The 10404-nt window shown below is 48.8% G+C and overlaps 1 long non-coding RNA gene across 1 annotated transcript; it reads right to left on the reverse strand.

Annotated features, from left to right (window-relative positions):
* Window positions 1–597: 597 nt before the first annotated feature.
* On the reverse strand, window positions 598–2825 carry LOC105717436 (uncharacterized). The gene is made up of 3 exons (XR_001107526.3): window positions 2677–2825; window positions 1567–1661; window positions 598–984 (listed from the first exon to the last, which is right to left on the reverse strand). It is a non-coding gene; the product is annotated as an uncharacterized LOC105717436 (long non-coding RNA).
* Between the last annotated feature and the right edge of the window lie 7579 nt (window positions 2826–10404).

Here is a 10404-nt window from a genome sequence, read left to right on the forward strand (position 1 = left end):
CCAACTAAAATGTAACTATTTTCGGCCTTTTATTATAAATAACACAAAGAACCCCGAGTCTTTGTTATATAATGTCCTAATAGAGTAGGGGAAGTGCTCTCCAATCTGGTGCTATGTCCTGTGCCCAGGGAAACCTTTCTTTTTTTTTTTTCTGAGATGGAGTCTTGCTCTATTGTCCAGGCTGGAGTGCAGTGGTGCGATCTCGGCTCATTGCAACCTCTGTCTCCTGGGTTCCAGCAATTCTCCCGCCTCAGTCTCCCAAGTAGCTGGGATTACAGGTGTGAGTCACCACACTCGGCTAATTTTTGTATGTTTAGTAAAACTAGGGTTTTGCTACTTTGGCCAGGCTGGTCCATCTTCTTAGTTGGAGGGAACAGGGGCATCTACACTCCCAAACGCCTTGCCCTTGTATAGCACAGTCTACTGTCAATTTCTTCTGAGAAATGAAGATTGTTGCACTTCCCCCAAATTTACCTTCATTCTTAGCCTCTCCTTGTCATTGTGATCCCAGAAAGGATACAATGGGGAAAAGGGAGAGGAAGAAGGGGGGCTGTTATTTGATGCTACATTTGGAAACAAACATATTGCAGATGCAAGAATATTCTTTAACAATGTTTTTATTAAATAGTAAAATGCAGGCAAGAGGGCCAGGATCAGGCCCTGGTCTCAGTATGCTAGAGTCTAAGGTGACTGTGTTTGGTTTCTGCAGTGGCCTGCCATGGAGGCAGGCATGGGAGGCAGGAGTCAGTGGTTCTAATGATTGGAGGGTGTTGGGGGTAAAGTGGTATGGCCCATCTATAGTAGGCCTTGGGAGTCTGGCAGCTGGGGGGTGACTGGGAAAGCACTTGAGGACCCAGGCGGGAGCCAACATTCATTCGCAGTGTGGCTGGGAGGGTGGTCTGCCTCTTGTCTGTGGCTGGCGCTCAGGTTAAAGCTCCTCTTTGGCAGCACTATCGTCATCATGTTTCCGGTTTCCAGCTTGGCCTGAAAAAAAAATCGAACCAGAGAGAGAGAAAGGCACAGGAGAAGAGAAAATGAGGAGAACAGTGTAAAGATGAGAAAAAGGAGACAGAGGGAAACAAGTCCATGTAGGGAGGCTGGTGCTTTGGCAAGTGGAATCTTTCTGGTAGACGTTTAAGCGGCAAGCGGCACTTTTGGTCCTGGGCAAGCTTATTACACATAGCTGATGAGCTCTCAAGGGCCAATGACAAGTATTCAGATACCCAATGGGTCGGGGAAATGGTGTTTGTCAGCTCTACTGACTACAGACCCTGCCTTTAAACTGATTTGGTGCCCTGTTCCTGCAAATCAATTTCTCAAACTTTCTGGGAGTTGATTATTTCTCAGTGGAGCAGACAATGACAAACTAGTGCCAGGGAACAGTCCTTCTTTCAGGCTCCTGGAAATTCTGGGGAGGGAGGGAGGAGTAGAAAACATTTTGGTGGCCTGGGCTAGAGTCAGGAGGTGGGGGGAGGGAAGGGATGGGGAGAAAGAATATGGGGAAAGCAAAGGAGGAGGAGGGGTGGGTATGGACGAAAGAGTTCCGCCCTTCTTACCCATGCTTACCTCTTGCTGCCAAATAATTATACTGTCTTCTTTTCAGGCTGCAGGAAATGGTGTTCAGGTATTCACTGGGAAAGCCCAACAGTCATTGTCAGCTTCTGAGGCATGTGAATGGGGTACAGAGGGGAGGCCATGGTGTTGGTTGGGAAAACCGAGAAGGCAGCAAATGCAGGGGCCTCACTCTTACTATGGGAACACATCTCCGTTCAACTTGGTGAGAATAGAATGTTTCAAAAGGACCTTTTATCAGGAAACTACAGGAAAGAATCAAAACAACCTGTAAGTGGGGTTACAGGGCATTCTTCAGTTTCAATAGCTTTTTCCTCTCCACCTAACCCTGTTTGAGTGGACCAAAATACTTTCTCTTATACAGGGTCTCACTCTGTCTCCCAGGTTGGAGTGCAATGGTGCAATCTCGGCTCACTGCAGCCTCCACCTCCCTGGTTCAAGTAATTCTTGTGCCTCAGCCTTCCAAGTAGCTGAGTAGCTGGGATTACAGTTGCCCGCCACCACACCTGACTAATTTTTGTATTTTTGGTAGATATGGGGTCTTGCCATGTTCGCCAGGCTGGTCTCGAACGCCTGTCCTCAAGTGATCTACCTGCCTCAGCCTCCCAAAGTGCTGGGATTACAAGCGTGATCCTCTGCGTTTGACCATCCTCTGTCTTTTGAGGTCACACTCAGGAGGCCTTTCTGGTAAGCAGCCACTTCCCCTCACCCTCCAAGCTCTCCCTTTGGCTGAAGGGCGTCTCTCCTTCCTTCCTTTTGAGCATCCTCCTGGCTCTGCATCCTGGTAGTGCTTCTCTACTCTGGCCCTTTCCCTGACGTTCACAATTAACTAGCCTGTGGATCTGGGTTCTCCCCTTCTTGAGGCAGGGCATCTTCCACAATATCCAAAAGCAAGGGGTTGAAAGATCATGGGCAATCAATCCTCTCCTTATGAAAAAGCAACTGAGCCCCAAGATGAGGAAGAGACTCACCCAGGGTCACAGAATGACGGAATGGCAGGTGTGGGGGCGGAATCTAGCCAGTGCAGCCTACCTAACACTACTATTAATGAAACCCATTAATAGGTACTAAGCCTTTTCCCCTTCCCCGTCCAAAGGCTCTAACCTGTGTGTGGGTCTAGGCTGACCTTACCATCCCCTCCCCATTCCCCCTGCCTGCGATGCCCAGGCCCTGGTGGTGAGACCAGCAGCTGTGGGCAGCAGGATCTTCTCCATGGGCTCAAATAGCCGGGAGCGATAGGCCTGCCCTCCAACGTTTGTGTCGGGGGTAGTCCTCATTGGCCCAGCAGAAGTGATTGACAGGTCAGTAGCCCAGTGAATGATGAGCCTGGGAAGCTTGGTGGCCGTTACCAGTCAGTCCTCGCATCGCGAGACCCTCGGGTAACGGTTTTATTTTTTTCCAAAGTTGATTCAGCCATTTATCACACTCAAAATCCAGCGTCTTCTCAGTAACGGGTGAAAAGCAATTTTCTCCCTCAAAGAAGAATGCATTTGGGGCTCTAAAAGTACAAACGAACCCTTCAAGAGAAAACGAACCCTTCAAGTGTCATATTGAGTCACTGGGGGTTTTGCTTTGCTAAACAGTTGGTGGGCAAATGAGTGGGCAGGAGGGAGGGGAAAGGTGGTCGGGAATCGGAGAATGGGGACAGAGGAGTCAGGCAGCAGAAGGCTGGAGTCAAAATTGCTTATTGGAGCTCTTGTAACCTGTGTGAAATGCTGTGGCCATTCTCGGGGTCTGGATAGGTTCTGGGACCTGCGGGGAAATGATGGGGTTACTTCTGGGGGCTCTAAAGGTCCAGGAATCGGGGGCTAAGCTGGCAGTGGGGAGGTGAGGCAGTATTTTTGCCCACAGAAATGGCTTCTCTGCAAGGGCATTTTAGTAAGAGCTGGCTTGGATGATGAAAAGGGTGGCCTGGACCGTGAGAGAATTCCTGAGAGAAGCTAGTGATGGTCGGGGCATAGAGATGGAGTGGTCCATCCTTGAAGGGTCTAGTCACATAAGATGTGGCCTCTGGAAGAATGACAGTGGATTATCCCATAACTGGTTAGAAGATGGAGTTGGAGATAGAGATGAGACAGGGAGTTGAGAGATGGAAAGTCTGACAAAGGAAAGACAGAGTGTCACAGAGACTGAGAGCTGGAGTCCCAGAAAAGCTAAGCAAAAGCACACTTGGTACATAGTTGTCAGTAAGTGCTAGCTATTACTCTTGCTCCCTTTGGAAGGGTAGGACAGGGGTTGTTCAAGTCTAGTAGTTCAAAGGCGATGAGGAAGTGAGTGGAGAAGTAAAAGAGTGCCAGGAAAATAGGCCATTCCAGTTGTCTGCTTGTCTCCCCCTGTGATTATGAGAACTACAGAAGCCACTCCTCCATTGAGGGAATGAGAGGGAAGAATTGAACTAAAGAGAATGGGTGTTGGTATGTACTGGAGCTGGAAACCCAAAGGATGGGAAGTAGGAACGGGGAGAGGCTGCCCTTCCAAGTGTCTTAAATAGAGCCTGTTAGAAGTGAGATGAAAGAGGAGGGAACAAATGAGAACTAGAAAGGGTTGTGGCATGATTAGACCCTGGGCGAACTGTGTGTGGTATACATAACAGTTGTCATGATTGCAGGGATGGGGTCATGGGGAGGAGCCCCCTTGTTGTCTCTCCTGGGAAAAGGGATGGGGAGGAACCCCCTTGTTGTCTCTCCTGGGAAAAGGGAATGGTCGTGAGATTCAAGACTCCACTGGAAGTTCTCATCAATCATTATCACAAGTGTCAACTGACTCAGGGACCACTAGTTTTTAGGGAAGAGAGGAAAAGACTCTTCTAAATTTTCTATTTGCCTAGGAGGGTGTGTACCAGCTGAGGCTCCTGAATAGACAGTGCGTAGTACAGTTCATGAATGTTCTGAACAGAAAAAATGAAACTCCTGATGTCAATACTTCATTTCCCTTGTCCTTGTCTACCCTCACTAATGCGTGCTCTGTTTTTAGCAAGTCACTGAATCATAGGCATTTTTTGGGCATCTCTGAGGTAGCTAAGAGAAGGTGATGTTAAAGGAAGAGCAAAGAGTGCTTTTGATTCCCCAAATTACACTGAAATATGTATCTCTGGGGAATCAACAGACTCTCTTCGAGCAACAATTGAAATGCAAAGCCAGCTGGACTAGCCTACCACCTAAGGAACTGTCTGGGGGAAAAAGCAAGTGGGGAGAGGGGAAGACAAGGTAGGCCAGAGAGAGAAAGGGGAGACACAGAGAAGGCAGAGACATGATGGAGGGATCAGTGACAGCAGAGGCTGAGGCTGGACCAAGAGGTTAGGAGACACAGCCCTAGAATGAGCTAGTTAACTTACTTGCCACGTCTTCGAAGTCTTTTCTATTTCCACTGAATATGGTTCTACTAATTTACAAAGAAAATTTATATAGTCTTCCGAGATTCCAGAAAGCACTGCATTTACTAACTTCTGCCCACTTTATGTAAACTGTTCAGAATTTTGTTGCAGCTCCCAGGCAACTCCTGATGATCTTGCTCAAGGAGTCCAGATCTGCCTGGGACAGATGAGCCTAGGCAGTGGGGTGCTTGTGGAAGCCAAAGCTTGGGAGCTGGTTTCTGGAAGGTGCTCTCATTTCTTATCTCCATGGATCAAGGGCCAAACAAGCAACTGGATGGGAGTGGAGTGAGTCTGTCTCCTTGTTAGCATGCTGGGATGTGGCATGACAGTGGCATCACAGTTGAGGCACTAAGGTGGAAATAATAGCATCATCGTTGAGGCTGTTGGCCTTGCAGTGGAGATAATCTTCTGGTGGAGCGCGGTAGTGGGGAGTGAGGGTAAACTGGTCCTCAGTGAGGGCTAGTTTCTGATGATCGTAGATGTTTTACTCATAGTCAATGACTAGAAAGGTTTCTGGTAATCTGAGTAAGGTTGCAGGCAAGGGGCTGGGAGGAAAGTAGGGCCTGGGTAAAGAAGGCACAGCTACTGAGCAGGGCCCTGAAGTCAACTGTTGCTAGTGTGGAAAGGCACTCTCCCCTCCCCAAAGAAGGAAATCAAACAGGCCTGAGAGGGTCATGGGCAGAGTCAGAGATGGAGAAGAGGAAATAAACAGATGACAAACAAGTATGATGGAGAATACTGAGATGTAGCAGGCCATTGAGCTGTCTTTTCAGGTCATCTAAGGATGTCTCTTTCTGCTCCTACTTCCCCCTGAGATGCTTCTAATAAAACACCAAGGGTGATTAGAATGGATCCGGGGTTTGGGGCTTCAGAAAATGGTTGGTGTCATTTACAGTACAGACTTCTGCCAAACCCTCTCCATGCCTTGGAAGTTTGTGTGCCACAGAATGTGCGTTTTTAGCTTGGGAGGGTAATTGACTCTCCTGTGCAGTGGCCTCGTCTTGGTGACTCCAAATACGGGAAACGTCCAGGAGGAGGGGGGTTACTGGCACACTGGGAGCTAGTTATTCCTTGATTTCATGGACTTTTTCTCCAAGTTATTCCCTTCTGCCAGTGGGAAGTGGTGACAGGGTCTGATGGTCACCAGGAGGCTTTGAGGAGGTTGGGGGAGAAGGCAGGCAGGCAGAGAAACCCAGCTGTTGGCAGGAGGGCAGGTGGGCGCATGAGGCCCCTACCTCCCTCTGCCCATCCCGGGCCGTGTTCTGTAGCTGGACTTTCTGTGAGATTCAACTTCCTGTCCTTCCCAGCCTCCTAGGCCTGCCACCTGTCATGTGTCTCACAGTAAAGTGAGGAGCAGGGAGCAGGAGAGGAGGAAAGAACAGGGGAGACAGGGACGGGGAGAAATGACATTTGCCGAGATGGAAAGACAGATCCAGTCAACAGCGATGCTGCCTCTACGTCTCTTCTGTTGCTTTTCTTCATAAATGATTATGCTCATTTTCAAGGGCCTTTTACGTCTCCCATCAAAGATTTAGAGCCCAACCATCATACATTCTGAGCTAAACTTGCCCAACTTGCATTTGATGACCCTACTTGCTAAAAATAGGTCCCTCGGCTTATGAAGAGTTGAAGCGATTCAGAGACAAGGGGTTTTCAGTAGTTCCTAGACAATGTGAGGGCACTCCTGAAAGGTAAACACTGCCAGCTGCCCCCTTCCCCTTCCACGTGGGCAAATACAGGGAAAGGAGGGGAGGAGAGAAAATGAGGAGTAGGAGGAGGCAGGAAGGAGTTGTGAGTCCTCACTGTCTCCAAATCTGCTGAAGTAGCCTGGTTAAGGGAGGGGAGCGTGGAGGAAGGTGGACAGGGCTGGATGGAAGAAGTGATGAGAATAAAACGGGGATGCCTGAGGGTAAGGATGAAGAGGTGTCTCCCTGTCACTTTGCTCCTTGGATAGTTGTGTTATGTAATGGTTTAGGCTGCCTCTAGGCCACCGGAAATGAGATGAGACTCCTGATCCGCATCTGAGTACCCTGAATTATTTCTTCTACTTGTGGCATAATTGGAACTTGATGCTTTTAAGATTCAGGAGTGAGGTTTGGGTGAATTGTTTTCCTATTTAGGGATGGGAGGAACACCATCTAATGTGTTGTAAGATTCAAAGGAAACAGAAACTCGCCATCCTATGCTGTTGCCCTTCCCTGACCCCAGCCCTCTGTTCTTCCTCCAAAGGCCCCTCTGATGAGACGCATGTAACAGGCAGGAGGGAAGAGGCTGCAAAGTTGTCTGCCAGCATTATTGCCGCAGAAGCAAGTGTACCCCTTTGCACCGTGGCAGCCTACGACAAGACTGGAATTTTTTAGAAGGAACTTTTACAGGGAAACAAAGGTTAAAAGAATATGAAATAAGATGAAAAAAATTAGAGCCAACAGAGCTTTGGACTGGCTGGCAACTTGCCGTGATCCTAAACTTTGCCATTAGCCATTTGGCTTTATAGATTCCCCCACCCGTTCTCATCTTGGTCTTGTGGAAATGGATTCTTTGCAGAGAACTGGGGTTGCCTCCTCCGCTCTTTACTCTCCATAAGTGGGGCAGGGCTTGTCCATCTCACCTCCTGTCTCTTTCCCGCGTTTTGGGGTCCTGCACTCTAGCCCAGATCTCTTGTCTTGGTTGACTAGTTGGGGCACAAAGCCTTGTTATTCTCTAGTTTTAACCTGTGTAGGGGCTTTTGGGGGTGGGGTGAGGAGTTAGGCTGTGCACAGAGATGCCAGGTGACTAGCAAAGGAAAGAATGCTGTTTGAGGCTCACGTTTTATCTCTGTTCTCCTTTTGAAAACTCCTAAGATGCCCTCTCCCACCTCTTCGTTGTCCTTCCCATGGTTACAGAATCCAATCTTTACAGTTTTACCGAATTAATACTAAAAGCAAATTATTGTTGAAAGGAATTTTTCTCAAAGGAAAATAAGGGTCATTTCTTCACAGAGAGGACAGGGCTGGAGCCTAATAATATAAACTAAACCTCAAAGAAAATGTGAACACACTCAATATTTAATTTAAAAGTATGTTAGGGATGGTAATATGATATACAAATACAAGAATGAATTAGTGCAAATGCTAAAATGGTAGGCAGGCCGGTGGGAGGACAGCAGAAAGGGTGGGGCTGCCTCATCCAGCTTTGGAGTGCGGTGGTCCCAGCAGGCATTCCCTTGGACGTCGGCAAGCTTATGGATGTGTGGCCTTGGCCTCAGTGGGTCTTCCAGGGCAATAGGTGAGGGATGTGGGTGGCAGAGTCTGAAGTCTGAGTGACTCCAGAATGGCTAAGGTACTATGTGATGGGGTGTCTGACGGGGTGCCCAACCCCTGATGGGGGTCAGTGAGCCTGAGGAAGTCTTCACGGTGATGCTGAGAACTGAGTCTCAAGGGATAGGCGCAAATGAGCTGCAAAGGAAAATTCCTGGGAGCAGACAGAAGAAGGCTGGGGAATGATGCCGCTCTTGAAATAACCTGTCTGTGTCCTGGCTGGAGGCCGGAGTCATGGGGGAACCGTGGCCCCACTAGAAGGCCCTGCTGGAGGCCCCATTATAGCAGCACCATGGCGCACACCTCAGAGGTCAAGGCAGTTTCTTTCAGGTCACTGAGTCGTTGATGGAATGAGAGTCACGATGGTGGCATGGGGGTAATTTACTAAAGAAATACGGTATGTTCCTGGGCATGCATATCTTTTTAGGAAGGATGAGCAATGAAGAAGACTCATGTCTGTGCCTGATCCCGTGGAGTGCTTAAGTAAAGGGCACTTTTGGCACCACATCCTCTCACTTTCTCTAGTTCTCCAGCTGTTCCCCCCACCAGCTGGCTCCTCTCTGATATCGGGTTGCATGAGGTCAATTGACCAGCAAGGGAAGACAGTCAGGAAAAAGACTGCTTCATTGAGGAAGAATAGAAGAAATCTTCCAGTATGGAATGTAAATGGAACCACTGAGGGGAAAAGCAGCTTCCACAGACTAGATAACACATTAAGGAGGCAGGTCAGGGAGAGGGCCCAGGGCAGGGTCACAGGGGCCACGGCTTTCAGCAGGCTGGAGTCTAAGGTGCCTGTGTTTGGCTGCTGCAACAGACCTGATAGACCTCTCGAGTTTGTCAGGGAAGTATTGGAAAGATCCCTGAACCAGGGCCCACAGGGTGATGTGTCTGGCCTTCCTGGGGATGATACTGAGGGAAGCATCTTGGCAGCTAGAACAATACAATGGTAGGAAGTACTAGGGACCATCTTCTTTCCACATGTCCTGTGTGGCTTTGTGAGGCTACCTGAGGCTAAGGGGGTTTGTAAAAACACTTCCGAATCTTTAACGTCACTTCCACTTCCTCTGGAGAGCCAGCATGGGAGGAGTATAGGGGAGCGTGTCTGAAGGAAGTAGGGGAAGCATGGTAAAAGGATAAGTAGATAAAGGTGGATAGACAGTCTGGGGAAGCGGGGGCAACTAAGTCTTTTAAGTGGCTCTTGTTTTCCATTGAAAATAGCTTAGCCAATTTATAGAACATGGTCATGGCATTTTTAGAGCCCTGCAGGCCTCAGGAAAAACTGTTTATTTACACTGTGCATTTCACATAAATCCTCTCAGCTGGAAGAGGTGTTCACTTTCACAGAAGCAGGCTGGAATTTGGTGGGGATTCCTTCCCTCCAGTTTCCTGGTTTGCTGGGGGAAGGTGGGCGGGGCACTGGGCCACAGGGAGGGACAGCCCAGCCAGATGTGTTCTCTTTCTCTTTCTTGGGGTGTAACAGAACAAAGATAATGTCTGCACTTTTTGTTGGGTGATCCAGAAAAGAGGGCTGTGAAAGGCAGAGGGCTAGAGTGTGGGAAGGGTTAGGGTTAGAAGTCAAAAAATGAGAAGAAAGAAAAGAAAGAATAGGCTTCTCTGAAGGGGCCCTAATCACTCTAGCAGTTGGGGAGTCTGGGAGTGGAGGGGAGAAGACAGGGAGTGAGGGGTGGGACTAGGAGAGAGAGTGAGGTTTCTCCCACTCCCTTAATACCCATTCTTTTTTTTTTCTTTTTGAGACAGAGTCTTCCTCTGTTGCCCAGGCTGGAGTGCAGCGGCGTGATCCCGGCTCATTGCAACCTCCGCCTCCCAGGTTCATGCTATTCTCCTGCCTCAGCCTCCTGAATAGCTGGGATTACAGTTGTGCGTCACCACACTTGGCTAATTTTTGTCTTTTTAGTAGAGACGGTTTTGCCATGTTGGCCAGGCTGGTCTCAAACTCCTGACTTCAGGTGATCTGCCTGCCTTGGCCTCCCAAAGTGCTGGGATTACAGGCATAAGCCTCCATGCCCAGCCAAAGAAAACTCATTCTTTATATGACGTTTCTCCATGGTGCCTCAATCTGATAGAAACATCCCAGTGCAGAGTCTGGAGCACTGGGCAGCATCATTACAAAGGAGTTGCCTGGGCCGGTTCCCAGATAGAGTG

Source organism: Aotus nancymaae, unplaced genomic scaffold (assembly GCF_030222135.1).
Source record: "Aotus nancymaae isolate 86718 unplaced genomic scaffold, 86718_ANA_hifiasm-v0.15.2.pri h1tg000059l, whole genome shotgun sequence".
Lineage (NCBI taxonomy): Eukaryota > Metazoa > Chordata > Mammalia > Primates > Aotidae > Aotus > Aotus nancymaae.